Genomic DNA, 21,568 nt, shown 5'->3' on the forward strand with positions numbered 1-21,568 from the left:
GTTCGTGAATGTAAACGAACACATTGTTTCTTTAGCCCCATTTCAGATAACATGGCTTTCCATCCAGACCCAGACAACAACACTACTACAAACCAATCGCATCTATCTCTGTCTCCACCGCGGAAATAAATGACCAATCCGCTGGTTCAGTGCTTCAGCGAAAAAGTGCCAGAGGACCAATCACCAGTCTGTCTGGATTCACTTGGGGAAACGAGCAGCCATTCAGCTGTCTGTCTGGCCGTCACGGAGTGTCTGTCTGACCAATGAGCAGTCTGTCTGGCTCCACCGAGGGGGTGAGCGTCTGCTGAGGCCCAATCAGCAGCTCAGTGCTGCCTACCGGTGCCGGGGACTGGTGGTGAGGAGCCGCTGCAGCGCGTCAGGACCGGACCGTGAACCCGGAGACGGTACACACTGAGGCGAAAAGGAGACACAGGTGAGTCCGAGGATGTGTGCGAGGCCTGGCTCCGGCGGGGGACGTTTTGAAATGGCAGCGGCGGGATTCATGTCGTGGCAGGACGGCAAGTTGTGGTGTCGTTTTCCTGCCGGTGGATTTGCTGATAGACAATAGAGCGGCTTTGCTTTGCTATTTATTGATGCGGGCTGACATGTTGGCGACCAGGAGCCGTCGCCTCGAACTGTTAATTCACATTTAAATGTCTGGAGTTTTAGCAGAAACGCCGTTGTACATCTAATCCCGACCCGAATGTTTGTGTTCGCATGATAACCGAATGGTTCCCGGAGATATTGGGATTGCATTGTGACGGAAACGTTGTGCGGAATGCCTCCAATCCGTTTCATTGTTTGATCCAGAGTCTCTAGGGGTTAACTCCGACTGGAGGAAAAGCCAGGGTCCTCCACATACTTGTTAGGGCTTTTTTTTTAAAGGGCACCGGGATTCGACGACACGTTCGAACGCTTTTATTGAAGCAAAGCAGGAAGAAGTGGTGGATTGAAACGCGCGAGGGGGAGGCCGGGGTCGCTGATGGCTCTCAGCAATTAGGTGGAAAAATTCGAAATGCATCAGCCATTTACTCAACTGGCTCCAAATGCACCTAAATGGCTGCCTGGCGCCTGACAGCAGAAGCAACATTTAACTGTAAGGGCAGGCGTTACTCCGGCCGAGCGGCTGGCTGTTTCCTGAGCGGCGGATTAACGGAGGAACATGTCGAGATGACGGTAGAGACCAAAACGGGGAAATCAATATTTAATGTGTGCTGCCTATTATTCTGCAGTATATGATTTTACGCCTCTGTTCGCCACAATCGGCCTGCCCTCTGCTGCTCCACTGCTCCTCGAGATGTACATGAGTCCCATGCAGATGGAGTCCCACACACTGGCCCTGTCTTTGTGATGAGGAGTCCCGGACGACATCCGACTAAACGGGCATTGAGAGCGGTTACATGAGGTGTATGGAGAATGACGGTGATGGTAACCTTCCTCCACTACTCAACGTGAGAAGAAATGTGCACAATATGGGTCATTTGATGTCCCAGTTAAGATATAGTGTAGATATGTCTTTTACAACAGCTGTGTGGAATGTTGTAGTCCCAGGAGCACTGTGCTACAATGAACAGTTGACAGACAGCAGAAACGTGGTTTTGCTTTAACACTTCTTGCCAGAAACCTGCACCCCTTTCACTTTCCTCTGGTGTATCACTTTCTAGCAGCTGGTTGTTTCAGGTCCTGTCTCCTTTTGTAGGTGAGCATTACTTGTATAGCACCTTTCCACATCAAGGCAATTCCAAGTGCTCGACATCAGAGATTTTGAATTGGGGCATTGTGCTCACTTAACAAATCTTAATCTGAGTGTCCAAGTAAAGTAGCCCCACAGCCTTTGGATTTGTATACAAGTTGGCAGACCTTAATACACTCAGCCCTCCACTCACATTGTGGAAGTGGGTCTGTATGAATGAAAGGTCCCTGCTGTTGAAGAGTGTGAATGAACTGTAGTATTCTCAATGATGGAGTCCTTACGCTTCCTATTTCCAGCTCAGTCCCAGTAGCATACAGATGAAAACTGCCATACTATTAGGACACATTTTTACAGTACCTCAAGAGTATTTTGGTGTACATTGTTATGAATATGCAGCGCAATTAGATGTTTTCAATCATTATTTAACTGGTCCTTTATTGAAACAGTGGTGATTATGATGGATTTAGTTCAATAGTTATGGCGTAGAGCAGGGGCCACTAACAGGCTGACTGCGATCCGGACCCAGACACCGTTGTATCTGGACCCTGGACCTATAACTGATCTATAATTGAGAATTATTAAATGTTGACAGAGCGCTTATTTTAACCGGCGCAGCTTTTCCAGCCTTTACGGCACTCGTTCAGCGGTCCAAGAAACACAATCAAATATGCGTATTCTGGTAAGCACCGTGGCTTGAGTGAGATATACACAGACAGGAGGAGGAGAGGCCGAACAGTCGGAACAGGACGCGAATCAGAGAAGTTACTTCACATGTTGTTCTCCAACAAGAACAATGTGGACAGCGAAACCAGAGTGTTTAGCCACACTCTTCTATGTTCATTCTTCCCAAAGGCAGTTAAAAACTCTGATGTCTCATGTGTTCAGAGAACGTGACGCGATAATTGAAAGCGGCAATGTGAAGCAAAGCACGACTCTTTGGAGCAAACGTACCGACTCAAATCAGAAATAAAGGAACAGAAGCCCAATATGATCAGAATCCTAACTCATTATTTCACTGTCCAACAATAATGTAAACGGAGAGAATAAAGCTGAAACAAGTGGTTTTAATAACAGATTTAGTCCCTGCACACACATTTTATAAGAGAATAATATTGTGTCGTTTTTGGCTGACATCACTAGACACCTGCATTAAAAGCTACAGGACAAAGACAATTAAGTTAAATATTTTATTTCAAAATGAAGTACTTTATTTTTTTCCAAATGTTGCTGTAATGTTGTTTTCATTTTTAAATCCAGCTCTTATTGTAATTGAAATGAGAGATAAACATGTATGTATTATTCATCCAGTTAAATTTGAAAACTGATAATAAATATTGTTGAGATAGTATTTCTTTCTTTCTTTGATTTGACAGTCAGTTGTCCACATACAGACGTTGAAAGAACTACTAGGCTAACTTCAATACATATTGGACTAAATCATATAGTGCAAGTTAGACATTATTGTGATGTTCCGGACCTTTGCATGAGGACATTTTCTCGAACTGGACCTTGCTGAACATTAGTTGAATACCGCTGGTGTAGAGGTACCACATCCCAAATATTGATAATCGGGATGATGATAATTAAGGTGAACTTAAAGTAGCTGAACATCAATTATAATGACTGAACAAACAACAATGGCAGTTAAAAAACATCCTTAGGCCCTGATCAGACAGAGACATGTCAACAAACTGCGAGCATCCTGTCTGGAGCGGTGGCATTATTAGCTGTAGCCGCCTTAATTTGGGCATGCTTTCAGGCACTAAAAGGCACACTTGGCCGGTCTGGCTATGTAAACAAATCACGTGAAAGATTAGTTTCTGTGTGACACAAAATGGTCACTGGACATCACAATAAGGCCTCAGTATGCTTTAAACTAGCATTTGTCAGATCATCCAACGGCATCTGGAACCTCCAATGCAACATTTTGACAATCCAAAAATCCTGCGCACTGTATGCAGTTATCGGCTAGATGCGTGGACACATGAAAGTAGGCAACATCTAAACCCCTCTCAAGCTCTCTTTGTTTTTACATTCTTCACACAAGTGAACAACCCAGCGCTACACTATGAATGGCTTGAGGGGGCGCTGTCTAAAAGGTGTGCTGCTATTCATTCCCATTTGTAGGATTTGTGATGTTGAGACTACAAAGACATACAGAAGTCAGTTGGCAAGAGATTGGGTAAGCAGTGGGCTGCAGCCATGTGGAGGCTATGACGACAGGCATTCGGAACATTATGAAAACCTTTTAGACGGATCAAGGTCACATGACATGTGATGTGGTTTGAGACGACCATTAAACTAGACGAAGAGTTAAGTGTTCCAATAGCACAACCTGAAGCAGACAAATCGCAGCTTCACAGAGCCAAGATCTCACTGGCTGGTCTGGTGTATGAATTTTGTAGATTTCTGAAAAGTAAATGGTCAAAGCCCTGAGTGAAATAGGCTTGTACAATTGAAACGTGCATGAAAATTAATTTAAACAGAAAAATACCCTCAATGATATAAAAGCATATAAAAAGCATTAAAAGGACCACATAAAATAGTGAAGCAAGTGGTTCGGAGTAGGAATGGGCATTTTACCCAAAGTTACTACTCGATAATCACTGGGAACTATTCCATCATCACCTGGTTAAAAAAAAAAGATACAACTGCTGCTTGGTAGTCGCTTATCTTTATAAATTGTTACTCAAAAAGGAGGCCATGGTAAGTGCAGTTACAGCAAACTGTGGCTCCCTCACAATAGAACATGCATTGCGCTATACCAGTGTTGGAAACTAGCACCCGCAAGACCACTCTGAGGTCTTAGTAGTAAGTGGACAAGACCACTCAGGTCTTAGTAGTGAGGAGTGAGTGGACAAGACCACTCTGGGGTCTTAGTAGTGAGTGGACAAGACCACTCTGAGGTCTTAGTAGTGAGTGGACAAGACCACTCTGAGGTCTTAGTAGTGAGTGGACAAGACCACTCTGAGGTCTTAGTAGTGAGTGGACAAGACCACTCAGGTCTTAGTAGTGAGGAGTGAGTGGACAAGACCACTCTGAAGTCTTAGTAGTGAGTGGACAAGACCACTCTGAGGTCTTAGTAGTGAGTGAACAAGACCACTCTGAGGTCTTAGTAGTGAGTGGACAAGACCACTCAGGTCTTAGTAGTGAGGAGTGAGTGGACAAGACCACTCTGGGGTCTTAGTAGTGAGTGGACAAGACCACTCTGAGGTCTTAGTAGTGAGTGGACAAGACCACTCTGAGGTCTTAGTAGTGAGTGGACAAGACCACTCTGAGGTCTTAGTAGTGAGTGGACAAGACCACTCTGAAGTCTTAGTAGTGAGGAGTGAGTGGACAAGACCACTCTGAGGTCTTAGTAGTGAGTGGACAAGACCACTCAGGTCTTAGTAGTGAGGAGTGAGTGGACAAGACCACTCTGGGGTCTTAGTAGTGAGTGGACAAGACCACTCTGAGGTCTTAGTAGTGAGTGGACAAGACCACTCTGAGGTCTTAGTAGTGAGTGGACAAGACCACTCTGAAGTCTTAGTAGTGAGGAGTGAGTGGACAAGACCACTCTGAGGTCTTAGTAGTGAGTGGACAAGACCACTCTGGGGTCTTAGTAGTGAGTGGACAAGACCACTCTGAGGTCTTAGTAGTGAGTGGACAAGACCACTCTGAAGTCTTAGTAGTGAGTGGACAAGACCACTCTGAGGTCTTAGTAGTGAGTGGACAAGACCACTCTGAAGTCTTAGTAGTGAGTGGACAAGACCACTGAGGTCTTAGTAGTGAGTGGACAAGACCACTGAGGTCTTAGTAGTGAGGAGGGAGGTCATGCTCAGTGTCCAGACTGTGTTTAGTCTTCATCTGAACCAGAGCTGAGAAGCCACACTCACAGAGACGGGTAGTGCTGAATGGTTGGAGGGCCTTTACTGCTCCAGTGGCAAGAGAAGGAAACTCGCTGATCACGCTGCTGCACCAGAACTGGGGCGTTCACACCAAACCTGAAGCAGAGTAGATTAAATACAAAGTCCATGCACAGATGCGTATGGATGAGAGTAGCGTGAATGATGCTAATGGCGCGACACGAAAAATGTGGCTGGCCACGCCTCCTCTCTGGCGCGTCTAGAGAGAATGAAGCGAATTATCACAAATAGTCTGGCGAGTAAACTCACGCTAGTAAAGCAATGCGAAAATGTGCTTCTCTTTTGGTGTGAACGTCGCATTAAGGAGTGTGAACACTCGGCACCCTGCTGCATAAAAAATGGCCTTCAGAATAAAAGCACAGGATCTTTTCTTAACATTATTTTTGCCCATGCAAAAGTGGGCAGTGGGAGGCCACTTTTGGGTTGCGACCCACCAGTTGAGAATCACTGCTTTAATGAATAGCCTAAAATTGCAGATTGCTCAGCTGCTGGACCAGCCCGCTGGCCTCCCTTTATGTTGGACATGTTTTTTGACCGCAGTGAAAAAGTTGATTTTGAAAGGCTAAACGCAAACAAATATGGATTGAAGCAGATGATTTTGTTAGGTTAGGATGTTGGAAATGAATACATCTCTCCTTTTTCTATTTCGCTATAAATGCATGGAGCACACATGTCAGAAACAATCCTCTGCAGCCACCAATGGCTTCTTTGCCAAGTCCGATTTTTTAAAAGTGTGCCCTGCCGATTCAGAAGTGAGTGCTTCTAAAATCTGTAAAGCTCCAGAATAACTTATTTTTTCTTACCACTGTCTGACCCACCACGGGTCCCGAAAAGCAATTTCAACCAATCCTAATGGCAGTCTAAACTCTCAAAAGTTTAAAAATGTTACCTTTTGTCGTTGTCTTCTACATACTTTCTTGTATTTAAAACAACAGCTTGGCATTAATAGTTTTAAATGATGGTCTTAATAGTCTTATAAGCATGCTCCAGATGTAATAATGTGTGCATCACGATTGTTATGGAGCGGAAGCATCAGCCCCTATTTATTCCATCGCCGTCTCCAAAGTCAACTTGACGAGTGAATGTTGAGCATGTTGGGAGGGTCGAGCTTGTGCTCCTTACAGCCCGGTGCTCACGGAACAGCATTTGTGCACATGTAGCTCAAAAAGCTTCCTCGATAGGATGTTTTTCCACTCTGTGCAGGCCCCAGATTGTTATGTGCATGTTGACCCTTCAGTACACGACCCGGCCCAGTGTGATCCCTTTCTGAAATGCATCGCGGACATGCATCTGCTTTGCCTCTGATTGACTACTGGCTGATAAACACAATTAGTCTAGCTCACATTTGAGTCCGAAGAGAGGATACCCATTCTGAACAACGAGTTTTTATATTTTATGTTGACAATTTTTGCACAATTCACTTTTGATCATTTTTGAGGCAAGAAATCAAAATTCAAGATTTTGAACATTGGCAGTTTTATGTAAATGTATTGCAAATCAAAAAGTTGCTGCTACGTTTTTGTAGTTGAGAAGCTCAACAAACTACATCTGTAACGGGAAGCTGGTGCTTGCTGGGGTCGATAGCTAGCTAGCTAGCTATCGACCCCAGCAAGTCGTGCTCACAGACCAGTCAGGGAGTTGAGCCTGCATCCTGTGTGGGACCCCATTGACCGGAGGTGTGCTGTAACCTTTGATAGAAGCTCTAGACTGCTGTAAAACGGACGGTTTCTATCGGCCCATCAATTATTTTTGCGTTTTATTGAGGTTCTAATGTAGGCTCTTTTATGGCTATTTAGAATATTTATTCTAGAGTATTAACGACCATATTGGTAATTAAAAAAAAAAGTTGTGTGTGTTCCCAGATCCTTTTTGAAGGAAGCAGCTCCGACCTCACTGTGTAGTGACCAGAACAATATATAATTATGCTGGGCTGTTAGCATTTTTGCACTTTAGTCTCACATTGTTGTAGTGGATCAAAAACATAAATAAATATTGGGGGTGACTGCAGAGTCGTCCTTCAATCAAAGGATTCCCGGCTCAATGTCGATGTGTCCAGATGTTATTTCTGCTTATGGAACTGCCAGGTATCCTGCAGAGGATGCTTAACTGGGATTAAGCTCAGATTATCCTGAAGTGATTGTAAAGGATGAATGATGAATCTCTGAAGAATTGTGCCATAAACCTAAAGGTGACATTCAGTGCAGATCTGTCTGTGGAAGATATGAACAATAACCAAAGGGCCTATGGGGAGCATATTTTAATACTCTATTACAATATCTGTATGGAGTTCAGGTAGCATTTTTAGTTGTTTTTCTTCTATTACTGCATTATATGATGACATGGGCTACAGATTGTGAACTTCAATAAAATGTTCAATTTGATGTTTTTGGGGGAACTGAATCGACTCCTAGACTAATCAATAAAATAATTGATGGATTAATCGATAGACAGCCCTAGATGTCACTAACTAATGGGCAAAAGTTGGCTTTTGATTTTTACCTTCTGACCTTTTATCCTTAAGCACACAAGTATATGATTATGTAGGAATGTATAGAATTACATAATATTTTTTTATTAGTTAGAGTTATGTTTTGATGTGTAACCAATCTGACGACCTTGGAGTCTGTATGCATTACTTGTTCTCTTAATTAGAAACTCATTCTTGAGTGGGTAATACCTATAACTGCACTAATTGATGTGTTTCATGGATTGTGGAGGTCTGGATTGTGGTCCATGCCTACTAGTCATTATTCATAATTTCTGTAATATTCATTGAATGTGTTGTAACTCTGTAACTCTGTTCATCTGTACACATGACATCTATTGCATCTGTCCATCCAGGGAGAGGGATCCTCCTCTGTTGCTCTCCTGAAGGTTTCTTCACTTTTTTCCCCTGAAAGGGTTTTTTCTGTGTTTTGGGAGTTTTTCCTGATCTGATGTGAGGTCAAAGGTCAGGTATGTCATATGTGTACAGATTGTAAAGCCCTCTTTCAATTCAATTCAGTTTATTTTGTATAGCCCAATATCACAAATTCCAAATTATCCTCAGAGGGCTTTACAATCTGTACACATACGACATCCCTGACCTTTGACCTCACATCGGATCAGGAAAAACTCCCCAAAAATAACCTTTCACAGGCTAATTGTGATTTTGGGCTATACAAAATAAACTGAATTGAATTGAACATGTTTAATTAATGCATAAAGCTTTACTGAAGGTGCTCACTGTAGTAAAATGAATGAGTAGTGTAGTGGGGACATATTTCATAATTCTCAGTCAGTGGTAGATATGGCCCAGCAGTTCCGCTGTGACTAATCCAGCCGGTGTGTGCACATCATTGCTGTGCTGCATTTCATCAGGTCAGCACAGTCGACTGTACACAGCCAGCATCGGGGCATTTCTGCAGTGGTGCCTCATGAAAAGTTTACAAATGATATGAAAGGTGGACAATATCTTTTTCATTAATACCACAACACAAAGACGAGATGCTGAAGAAACACCTGTTAGTATAGACACCGTGTGCAGTGGATGTTCTTCTAATCTGCACGTCCTGCCAAAGTCTATTTTGTACCACCACGGTTTTCTAATCCACTGAAAACATTTTCCAACGGGTGGGCTGGCCCTCTCCTAGACCAACCGGCTCTAGTTTGGCTCGGAAAATAAAAGTGTCTGTGTTAAGTGTTTGTATCGAAACGCTAATTTACAAAGGAGCCTTTTTTCTTCTTTTTTTTAAGAAGGAAAATAAGAAAATATTGTTGTACAATGTTGTTTCTCTTTTAGCTATGATTTAATACCTCCTATTAAAAACATTACAATTGTGTTGCATTTTCAATTCTGTTGGTACACTGTTCCATAGTTTTGCGTAATACATCAGTTCCCGTGTCCTGAGGCCCGTGTGTTCACTCTGCTGGTGTCTTGTAACACATTCATTAAACGGGAAGGAGCATGGCCATTCAAAAAGAAGCTTTAAGCTTGAATAGCCTATAAAGCTTTCAAAGATGAACATATTGTGTTTTTGCAAGATCTGACAATGGTGCCACCTCATTGTTTTATACAGTGATATTCAATTCAGTTTATTTTGTACAGCCCAATATTACAAATTATCCTCAGAGGGCTTTACAATCTGTACACATACGACATCCCTGACCTTTGACCTCACATCGGATCAGGAAAAACTCCCCAAAAATAACCTTTCACAGGGAAAAAAGGGAAGAAACCTTCAGGAGAGCAACAGAGGAGGATCCCTCTCCCCGGATGGACAGAAGCAAAAGATGTCATGTGTACAGAATGAACAGCATTACAAAGTTCAACACATTCAATGAATATGACGGATGATTCCTAAGTACTTCACATTGTCAACCTCACCGATGACCCCGTTCTTTATTTTTACCATAAATCTTTCATTTTCATGTTGTTTAAAAACAAACTGAGTCAGTTTTTTCTACATTCAGTGTTAAGTGAGAGGACCCAAGCCATTGCAATACAGAATGTAAGGAGTCAGTAAGCTGACCAGATGCCTTGCTAGATGTTTTGGCTGATATATACATAACTATCATCACCATACATTTGGCAGCTAACCCCCGGACAACTCTCAGGTAGGTCGTTGGTATACATGCTAAATAGCAATGGCCCTAGAACCGACCCCTGGGGTATCCCCATGCTATTGGCACAGATGGTGGACTTTCCCCCATTGATTAAATAGACTTGCTTTTTTAAAGCAGATTTCTAGTGTCAACGTGTCGTGTTTTTCTCACACATTCATACCCTGATGGTGTGATGCATGCAAGGTACCAGCTGAAAACGCACTGTGGAAGTTTTAAGTTCAAAGATGAAAACGCAGACAAATCTCAGACGGGACAACACCTTGGTAGCGAGCTGTCAGGAGAGTTTTGCCCCGCCCTAAACACAAGTTCACAATGTTTACTCGGGTACTAAATCAAGTGAGAAGTAGTCCTTTTCTCATAGACTTTCGATGCAGCCGGACTTCTTTTGCCGCCTGCTCTTAACAGAAGGTCCATGCATGCATGATCTCATGAATAAAGTAGTGCAGTTTATGTATCCAAATGTAATAAGTAGAGTAAATTTCTTTTAAAACAACTTCAACCACAATTTACTGAAAATACTCAAGTACACGTAACAGAGTAAATGCAGTTCATACTACCCACCACACATTACATTGTTCAAGTTATTCAATTCAATTCAGTTTATTTAGCCCAGAATCACAAATTACTATAAGCACTATCAAACAGGAAAGTCTTAAGTCTATTCTTAAATGTGGTGACTGTGTCTGCCTCCCGGACTGAAAGTGGAAGCTGGTTCCATAAAAGAGGAGCTTGATAACTGAAGGCTCTTGCTCCCATCCTACTTTTTAGGACTCTAGGAACCACAAGTAGCCCCGCATTTAGTGAGCGCAGCTCTCTAGTGGGGCAATATGGTAAGTTATGTCACAAATCTGCTGCACCATGCTCTGTACCTAAAAGTAACATCTGCTCCATATGTAAACAAATACCAGCGTCCAACAAAAAATGCATTAGCCCCTGAAATACCCAGAATGCAGTGTGATGTGACTGAAGCGACTGGCAGGGATTAGTGCAGCTAATGTCACTCTGCTGAGGAGTGTTGTGTTGCTCGTCTTTGCTGTGTATTGACACTCCTGACTGCCACATTCAGCCCCATTTTATGATGTCTGCGCTCCCTCAGTGTGCCTCGCTCCGACTGAATGTCTCATGTTCCCGCTGCTTTTCTCTTTCTTCTTTTTCCCTCATTTGGCTGGTGAAACAGGGTCTGCCCCACCCTGTGGTCTGAAGTTCTGCACTCAGCCTTTTCTTGTCAAAGTGCCAGCCCTAAAAGGAAGAGATTTTCCTCATTCGCTCTGAAAACACCAGGGCTGCTGCTCCTCCTCCTCCTCCTCCTCCTCCTCCTCCTGGCTCTCTCTCTCTGACTGTCTTACTTTGTGACGTCTTGACCACTAACGGCTACATATTAAGAGATAATTCCATACCCTGAGGTTACAAACCGGCTCAGACTGGCTGAATGCGTTTTTACTGTGCTCTGTTCCCTGGGCAAAAATAAATAAATACAAAATAATTAAAGGGAGAATATTACGCCTGTTCCTTTTTTTTTTTTTTTTTTTTTTTTTTTAAATGCAACAATCATCAAAAAGCAATATTAAGGGTCTGGATCTGTGAACAACGCTGTGCACCTTGTAACAGTTGTGTTAGCAGTAGTGGATATAACTAAGTACATTTAGGCTTCTCCCATACTGCACACATAAAAAGTAACTAAACCCCAAACCGGATGAAAACCAGTGTAAATATGTTTGTTTGGATTGTCTTTGAATTTGGCACAAATGTCCACTCTAGTGCACTTGGAGGATGAATTAGATTTGGTGATCAAAAGTCACAAAATATACTCAGGAATTCATATGCTAATTGGTGGTGGTGGGAATCAGCAGAGGCCCCACGATACGATAGTTTCTCGATCTGATATTGTCACAATCTGATACGATATTATTGCTATATGCTGAGTATATCATGATAATGTTATTACTTTGGTTCCTCAGTGGAACCTCCATACGCTCTTCAATATTACAACAGCTAATGTCAGTGTTACTAACGTTACTAGCTCTCCTGCTGCCCATTTGTTGCTCACATACAACTAGCGACTAGAAAGGATTAATGCCCAGCTCCAGATCGCATTTTGTTTTACTGAATCTCGGCCAACGACGATAAGCAAAACTTTTTTCACACCATGATGGTTAGATGTATTAATCTGCGGTTTACAAAGGCTGGAGTGTTGGTTACCTCTTAAATGTTTGCAACACTTCAGGTGAGTGGCACGACTCAAACACAGAGAAGATTTCACCGCACACACAAACAAGGTGTCTCAGGACACCATAGATATCTTGGCTTCTTCAGTTCTTATGGTTATCAAACCGGGACTTGGATAACATAGTAACGGCCAAACGGGTTCCTGTCTGCCTAATTGCAGTGCTAATAGTGTAGATAATAAAAGGGCAATACTTGGCATTCGTTTAACTAAACAATATCTGCACGCAAAATATAGCGAGACTATGCTATATCGATTTTCTTTCCCCACTAATTGCCGATTTCACACCAATGTTTAATTGGATAAGATGGTGAATTGATGACATTTTGAACAGACATGGTTGGCGGAGTCATACGACCATGAGGCGGTAATTGTAGTTCATAAATGAAACTCCAGCTCTGTATTGGTGCTCTGCATTGTCTGAAATAAGCATATACATTCAGCACATCCCAGTCTCTTTTCTTTTCTTTCTTTTTTAATTATCCAGCCAGTCCGTTGGAAAAACGTGAACAACGAAACCCTCGTTACATCAGTGGTTATATCAACAGTCTGAACAGTTTGCACATTTGAGATTGTTCTAGATAAAGAGTCAGACACAGTCCATCTTTTATTATTTCAAACATAAAATGATGTTTCATTATTGTTCTGAGTGAGCGAACATACTGACGGGCCAACTCACAGAAGTAATGCTAAACCTAAACCTACCAACCATGTTTTCAAGTCAGTGTGAATCTGCTCTTTTTCAAATTAAGCTTTTAATGTAAAAATGGTTAATGATTGATATTTTGGAGGCTTTAGTTTGTTGTACCTTTTTAACAGCTTGTAGGTTGCTCAGTGAGCATGTTGTTAAAAGGTGATCCAGTAAATGGACAGGATAAAATATCATTTCTGTTTTTCCTGGTCCGATGTGAGGTCAAAGGTCAGGGATGTCGTATTTGTACAGATTGTAAAGCCCTCTGAGGATCATTTGTAATTTGATTCTGGGCTAGCGAAAATACACTGAATTGAATCATCCTACAGCTGGACTGGAGCTTTTATTGTTACTTAAATACTTGCTCTGATTAAAGAACATTTTGGCATTAGTAGTTTTGATTATATATTATACCCTGCTTAGTGTTAGGAAGCTAAATCGGTCATAATTCATCTCTAATATCTATTTTATATTGCTGTGAAAACATCTTCCTCAAACAAATTAATTTATTCAAGTTTCTCACCAAAACCTCACTATGTATTTTTACAAGATTACATTTGAACACATCGTGTTAGTGTTATGATTTACCTTTGCCCAATACAGTTTGAATGCATCATGCAATTCAAATAGCTGTTTAGCTCCGTGCTATCAGAATGATTGGAATTAATTATAATATATTAACTGTCTGATTTAGTTACTTGTTTGAAATGTATCTAATGTTGTCCTCTGCCCTTTTTGCCCACGTTTTTTTTTTTTGTGAGGTTAATGTTTTTTCCGCTGCGTGCAACATAAAACTATCATGCGGCGTAAATATAACTGGAAATGTAAAACTGATGAGCCAGTCGCTGGTCATATCTGATAAAAAAAAAAAAGTATTTTGAGGTGTACGTTCCGCTGTTTGCTGACCCTGTTTATTATGTGTTTGACTGCATGATTGGCTCCGTACATCTAGTTGCAACTACTGATTAGTTTCATTACCATTTAGTCCTCTACTCTTTTGATTAATGGATGAATATCATCAATGTTGACAAATAAGACGTTCTCTGAGCCACACAGCGACTTTTTATGATTTTCAATTGTTCCCAATGAGGAGGAAGCACACCGCTTCGAGTGCTTCAAATGGATCACCCCTGAACTTTTCTAGATAAAGGAGAATATTGTGTTGGCCGTGTCTGTCTATCCTAAACTTTATGTGTCAGACAGACGCCATCATAACAGTCGGCAGGGCGGACACACATTGTGATGAGCATTTCATCGCCACACACTTCTCTGACGGATCGCCCTTCTTGAGTTACGGCTGTTAACTTGAGCGGTGACAAGTTCATCCATACAAAGTGTGAGGACAAGCATCCTCCGGTTGGTGCTCATGGTGAAAAAAAACACATTGAACATAATGAATAGTGCCCAAATAGATGATAATAATAGCAAAGGGGCAATGTTAGTCCATCCTACAGCGGTGATATCTCATCATGGAAACATTTAAAAATATTAACGCTTTTCGATGAAGCGGCCATGTGGACACAGAAGTGATGAATAGTAATGATTTCAGCAGGAGTTCATGCTGGCGTGGAAACATTCAGACCTCTGCTGTGTGGAGTGTGTTGGTATGAGATGAATCCTCAATGCCGTCTCTTTCTCTCACTTCTGTTGCCATGCTCTTTGTCTCCAACTGTACTCACCCCATCCTCCTCCCCTCCCCCCCCCACATCAGTACCCTCACATGCACATGTACACCCCCACCCCTCAGGCGACAGCAGAACAGGAATTGATTAGTGGCACGGCTTAAAAATAGACGACTGGTTGTCATAGCAACACCCACAATGAGCTGTTGTCTAGTTTAATAAAGAGCGGCGTTGTGTCTGAGTGGAAGGTGTGTGTGTCTGAGGCGTTACGTGGCGTGGTGAGGTACGGGCTGTGTAAATATCACCCTGTGGTCCTGCTGGAAGTGACTTCTGTACGGAGTCAACGCAACAAAACGCCACCATCTGTATCTGCATCAACTCCTGAGCCACTCCACACAACCAATGAGAGGTGATGCTGAAGGCTCTTAATGTAATAAAGGGTGTGCCCCAGGGTTCGGTCCTAGGACCACTTTTATTCACAATTCATATAAACAGTATCGGTCACTTTTATGCAGATGATAGTTATTTACTGCTCTGCTCCTACACAGCATCAGGCTCTCTTTTCAGTTGCAAAAAGCCTTTGATACTGTTCAACAGAGTTTTTATGAGTTAAAATTAATTTTGAATCCTGACAAAACAAAGATGATGATGTTTACAAACTCAAAGAAAAAACCGCTGAACCTTCCAGCTATAATTACATTTCAGGGCAATGTGATTGAGTCTGTATCGTCATATAAATACTTGGGATTCTTAATTGATGATTCTCTCTCTTTTAAACCTCACATTCATCAACTTGTGAAGAAGTTGAAGCTGAGGCTGGGTTTCTATTTCAGAAATAAGTCTTGCTTTTCTTTTGATGCTAAAAAGAGACTTGTTGCTGCTACTTTTATGTCTGTGATGGATTATGGTGATGTTTTATATATGCATGCATCTTCTCAATGTCTTCACTTCTTAGATACGGTCTACCATGGAGCATTGAGGTTCATAACCAATCTTAAGTCTCTTACTCAGCATGGCTCCCTGTATGCTAGGGTTGGTTGGACTGAATTGTCCATCCGTAGACTGAATCATTGGCATGTCCTTATTTACAAGGCCCCTTAACGTACTTCCATCTTATTTATGTACGTTAATTCATCAGAAAAATGCTGGAAGCTACCGTCGTCGCTCTGTGACCCATGAGCAAGGCCTCCTCTTGCTATCTGTCCCTAACGTCCGTCTGGAAATGGGGAAAAGGGCTTTTAGGTTTGCTGCTCCTGCGGCTTTGAATCTAGTCTACGGGAGCCGGTCTCTTTAGGTGGTTTAAAAAGAGATTTGGAGGAAGGTTCATCTGGTTGTAGAGGTTTTTCTGACCTGTGTGAACTGGGATGTGATGACTTGAGTCTTAGTTTTGGTTTTACTAAAGCTTTTATTGTCTGTCACTGTTTTATGTTGTATGTCTGAAACTTTGTTAAATGTGCTTTTGCTGTCTTGGCCAGGACACTCTTGAAAAGGAGATTTGTAATCTCAATGAGGCTTTTCCTGGTTAAATGAATTTAAATAAATAAATAAAAATAATTACAAGTCTGTTGCTATGAGCTCCATTCTGATTGGCCTCATTAGTGTCAGAAGCTGTCCGTATGCAAATTGTGGTCATGTCCCGTGTGTGCGCCTGCGTGCACGCTGTTCCAGTGTGTCAGCTGGACCTTGGCACAGGGAGGGGTTTGTTGTTCCAGGACATCTCTCCATCTTTTTTGCACTTCAGCCAGATGGTAGCTGCTGGTTTCCTGAAGGACTGTTGATGATCAGCAACGAGGAGTTCCACCACACACGCTATGGAGCTTTTTTCCCGTCTTTATTCAAGAGCTTTTTTTTTTTGCTTCAGATTTTGTGACGCTCTCCCTCAAAACCCTGTCCTAGCACTCAAATAGCCCTTGTTTGTGCTTGTATTTCTGCGTTAACTGTATGCTTACAGTCAGATATGATATTGCATATAGTCCATTCTCCTCCGGTTGGACTGCTTCTGTGTGCTCACGAAACATCTGTTCTCAGATTTGTCCTCTGCTCTTAGATGAAATGTTTTATTATTATTATGGCAACCCTGTCAATTTATCCAACCAATAGAATGTCAGTTGTAAATGGTAGATGGACTGTTTGTATATTTCTAACATAGTAACGAACATTTATACACCGCAGGAACAGCTTGCCGGAGCAATTTTGAGTTAAGTGTCTTGCCCAAGGACACATCGACATGAACTAAAAAAAGCCGGGTATCGAACCGCAGATCTTCTGATTGAGGGACTCTTCCACTGACCCACAGTCAATGTAGTGTTGAATGAAAGGATCCCTTTCTCGTTACGGGTGTGTTTGCTTTACTTCTTGAAGCATCCGGGAGGGTCAGTTACTTTGAACCTTCTTCTCCGCCCTCGTTAAGCGACCTACCTCGTGTAACTAAAGTTCAGTAAGTATAGTTCCCTTCCAAGCTGAACCTGAACATACTCCTATTGAAATACTCGTATGTCTAAGCTAATATGCAGCTAACATTAGCTCTGGAGCGCTCCACAATGTTTTCTTGGAGTTCAGTCAGGTCTTGGTGTTGTGGTTTATAAAGTTATTTATTGTCAGTGGTATTCCTGTTTACTATTGTAGCAGCATGCTCTAAACTTGAAGGACCACACTGAATTCGAATGCTGACTTGTCAACACAATGAATGAAGCTTTTGAGCTTCAAACTATTCGGTACAGCTCTACATGACTGAGGGAGTTGAAAGGACGTGAAAATATATGGGCACTAGTTCCACAATGATTGTTTTACAAATGGAGTGATTGCGTCATTTTTCCGCGCCTGCTTTGCTACGATGAGTAAAAACTGAGCTTTAGTCACCTGGTTCTTTCCCATAGACGCCAAATTGCCCCCGGCAAACCCCACTCGACCTTAGGATCAGAAGGGGACCGGCGGGGTCAGCCCGCGGTCCTGTGGAGCATCTCTTAAGAGTGCTCCAGCCAGCTCACAGCAGGGTCTGTGAGGCCGACTGGCTAGGTATCGACCCCCCGCCAGCACCAGCTTCCTGAAAATGTTGGATGGAAGTTTCTAAATGTTTCTGCGGATCGAGCAGCCGGGCCGGTTGGGGAACTGACAGCGCTGTTGGCACTGTTGAATAAGCCGCTGTTCTTCGGCACAGGAAAACATCCCTTTAACAGGAAGAAAAGGGGACGAAAACTTAGCGATTCTATGTTGAAGAAATGTCTCACTGTATAATAAATGTGGCTGATGAACGGATGCTTTGCTTCAAAGTGGAGCATGACTTGAGCCTGAGCATACACACAGCCTGAAGCTCATCGCTGCCATGTTTACCAGGAGCTGTAAGAGCCCCGATGCTCCTCTATAGGATACTAATCATGCACCTGAGGGGATTCCTCTGAGATTGTCCATGGTGGCCATTTTGTTCTCATGTTACATTTAAAGTGTAAATCTCCTCTTGTGTGTTGAACAAAGTGTGTAGCAATAGGCTTGTGGTGAACCTATGTACCTCCTTTTTACATCGCTATATAATAGTATGTATAGCTCTATTATATATGTGGGTGTGGGAACAAGCTTTGTTGTTTGAACAAAGAATTCAAATGACACATTGCAATAGGTATTTTATTACATATGATTGCTATACAGAATCCTAAATGATAATTAATACAATCTAATACTACAGCTGATAGAATACCTGGTTTATAGTGCTGATGTGTTCTCATGATCAAACAACTTGAAGAATGATTACAGCGTCTCTGGCAGTCCATGTTCTATATAGAAGTGGAGTTTACCAGACCGTGAGGGTCTTAATGCAGATGCTGCCTGTTGCATTGTGGGAAATGCAGGATCCATTGTTTTTGGAGCTTGACCATTTGTTAGGAACTACAAGGCAAGATATTCCAAACACTGGAGGTTAAGGCATAATTGAACAAGGCTCGATGGCGTCCTCCGGGTTATGCAGCGCCTTTCCAGATGACACCACGTCATCCATGCACAAGCACATTCCTGGTGGATTACTTCGTAATGTGAACAGAGTATTTCTACTGTTCAGGACACTAGACTAACTTTACACCAGTGCTACCAAATGTCTCAGTTCTCACAGCATGTTATTAATCAGCGATGGAACGTAACTAAGCACATTTACATTTACATTTATGTACTGTGCTTAAGCCCAATTTCAATGCTACTTTCTACTCCATTGCATTTCAAGTGGAACTATTGTACTTTTCACTTCATTTCACTAAATGTATTCATGAGTATATGAATTATTGTATTAATATGTATTCTAAATAAAATGAAACGGTGTAAAGCTAAATAGAATTTGCTCTACTGCAGCCAGCTAACACATAAAACATGCATCTTAAATGATATTGCATCAATAATAATGATCTAATGTTATAATAGTTATAATCATGTCACCATGATAGAGCCCATTTGGCTGTGAGTATTTCCATTTTCTTGATTATATAATGACATACATATAAGTAAGATTTTGAATGCAAGACCTTTACCTTTATTTTTTTTATCATGGTATTCAGAAAAAGATCTTGGTACTTTAATCACTTGTATAAGGACACTGCCTCAGTCGATGCACTGGCATCATCAGGCACATCTCTCGTTGTCTCTTCCTCCCCACCAGCCTCCTCTTCTCTCTCCTCATTTAGCTTTTTAATATGAATCAGCTAATGGCTGCTTATTTTTGGAACATGGTAACATCTAAATGGATAATTTCATTAGGTTTTCCGCTGCTACATATATGTATCGCGCTCTGTGCACCGCTACGTACCCTCACAACCTCTGGTTCTGAACATTGAAGCCAATCTGGAAGTGTCTTAAAGAATTCTCTCTCCTGACCACCAGGGGGTGACTCCTCTGGTTGTATAGAAGTCTATATAAATGACTCTACTTCTCTTTTGATGTATTCCCTCAGTAAACATTGTAAACATGAGTTTATGGTCTCAATCTCTAGTTTCAAGTCTTCTTCAATACAGCATGATGATCATTGAGTAAATGGTGGTCATTTAGAGTCAAACAGACCAGCAGGGTATGCTTTAAGGCGGGGCTACAAGGTGATTGACAGCTCACTTCCCTTAACGAGAGCCATATATGCTGTCTCCACGTCACTTCCCCGCAGTCCAAGTATGGCCACTTAGGTTCACCGATGGCAAAAAACCTAGATTGCTCTTGCAAAAATCGAAGATGGCGATGGCCAAAATACAGAAGACAAAATGTCAAAAAACCTAATGGATGAAGTCACAATAATTACGCCAACGACTTATAGTTAATTCAACATATACACATGGTGTTTAATTAGTCTTAACTCAGACACATTAAAACTAAGCGCATGCACTTACAAGTGCACTGTGTCACAATGAGGCATGTTTGCTCTTCATACACAAATACGATCCCACGGGCAAAGGCATTGCGATGAGCACATGCTCGACCCGCCTTACTCGCTCGCAATTGCTCAACATCTGCTCATCAAGTTGACTTTTGAGACTTTGGAGGTGGGGATGAAATAGACGGGCTGATGTCTCCAGTTCCAATGATAATAATCATCATGCACTTCCACAAATGCGAAATGTTTACTCCAAAAAGAAACTGTGTCCTTCTTCTCACAAGATCGTTTTATTCATATATTCCACCACTTTTGTGAACCTATGGCTTTGGTAAACCAATTTCCATCACTAAAACAGTTCGTCAACATGAGTAAAGGATGTTTTCACAAGAGATTTGAAGAATTTTAATAAATCTGACTCTCTTTACACTGTGCCTAAAGACAAGATAGATAGCTGAGATTGTTTGGCAATTTTTGATGTATAACACAGGGGTATGTATCAAATGCAAGTGCCTTTTTAAAAAGTGAATTTAAGAAATTATGTAAAATCGAGAAAAAGACCTTGGACCCCAGAGGGCTAAATGCATCTGTAATCTGTTATTCTAGCTGGACCTCCTGAATTGTATTTCATTGTCTCGGCAGTACCTTAAACATAGCCCCATGATGCATGAAAACAGGGGTTTAGTAGCCTGTAATCAAATCCCCGTAGACCTAAAATCTTAATGTTACCAATACGACCTGTGCCTGTTCTTAAAATACATCACACATGTGGAATTGGAGAAAAATTTAGATTTATTTACCAAACTGTCTGTTCATAGAATAAGTGGCCTGTGTAGCTTAACATGATATTGATTCGGGGTCCTGCAAATTTTGTGCAATGGCAGCCATTTTGCTCCCATAACCACCATTTTGACGGTAGAATTAATGGCACAAATGGAGGCGGTGAGTGATTCGCGGCACCGGATCAGTAATTGCACTTTTTTTTTGTGTCTTTGGATAGAGTGGGAAGTCAGGCCTGACACATCTGGCTCCTGCTCCTCAGCGATAAGCTCGACATCCACCAATGAATCAAGCTGAAACCGATCGCTTCCCCGGTTGTGTGTAAAAGGCAGAGTCCAGTAGGAGGAGAAGGTGGAGGTAGTGGAGAGACGAAAGCAGACTGGTACGGAGTAGAGTTGCATCAGCCAAATGAATTGTTGTGATGCAGACAATTAACGGTGCAGGGCAGGGGTAGGAGAGTGTTTTACAGAACATGCCACAGCAGGGGTAGGAGAGGGGTCTACAGGACAGGGTAGGGGTAGGAGAGGGGTTTACAGGACAGGGCAGGGGTAGGAGAGGGGTTTACAGAACAGGGCAGGGGTAGGAGAGGGGTTTACAGGACAGGGCAGGGGTAGGAGAGGGGTTTACAGAACAGGGCAGGGGTAGGAGAGGGGTCTACAGGACAGGGCAGGGGTAGGAGAGGGTCTACAGGACAGGGCAGGGGTAGGAGAGGG

At 42.2% G+C, this 21,568-nt stretch overlaps 1 protein-coding gene across 1 annotated transcript in view; it reads left to right on the forward strand.

Annotated features, from left to right (window-relative positions):
• Positions 1–320: 320 nt before the first annotated feature.
• Positions 321–21,568, forward strand: part of gatad2b (GATA zinc finger domain containing 2B) — a 40,862-nt gene continuing 19,614 nt past the window's right edge. Inside the window, exon 1 of the mRNA XM_034544976.1 lies at positions 321–433. The gene's annotated coding sequence lies outside the window, so the exon portion shown is untranslated. The remainder of the gene's footprint in view (positions 434–21,568) is intronic.

This window comes from Cyclopterus lumpus, chromosome 11 (assembly GCF_009769545.1).
Source record: "Cyclopterus lumpus isolate fCycLum1 chromosome 11, fCycLum1.pri, whole genome shotgun sequence".
NCBI lineage: Eukaryota > Metazoa > Chordata > Actinopteri > Perciformes > Cyclopteridae > Cyclopterus > Cyclopterus lumpus.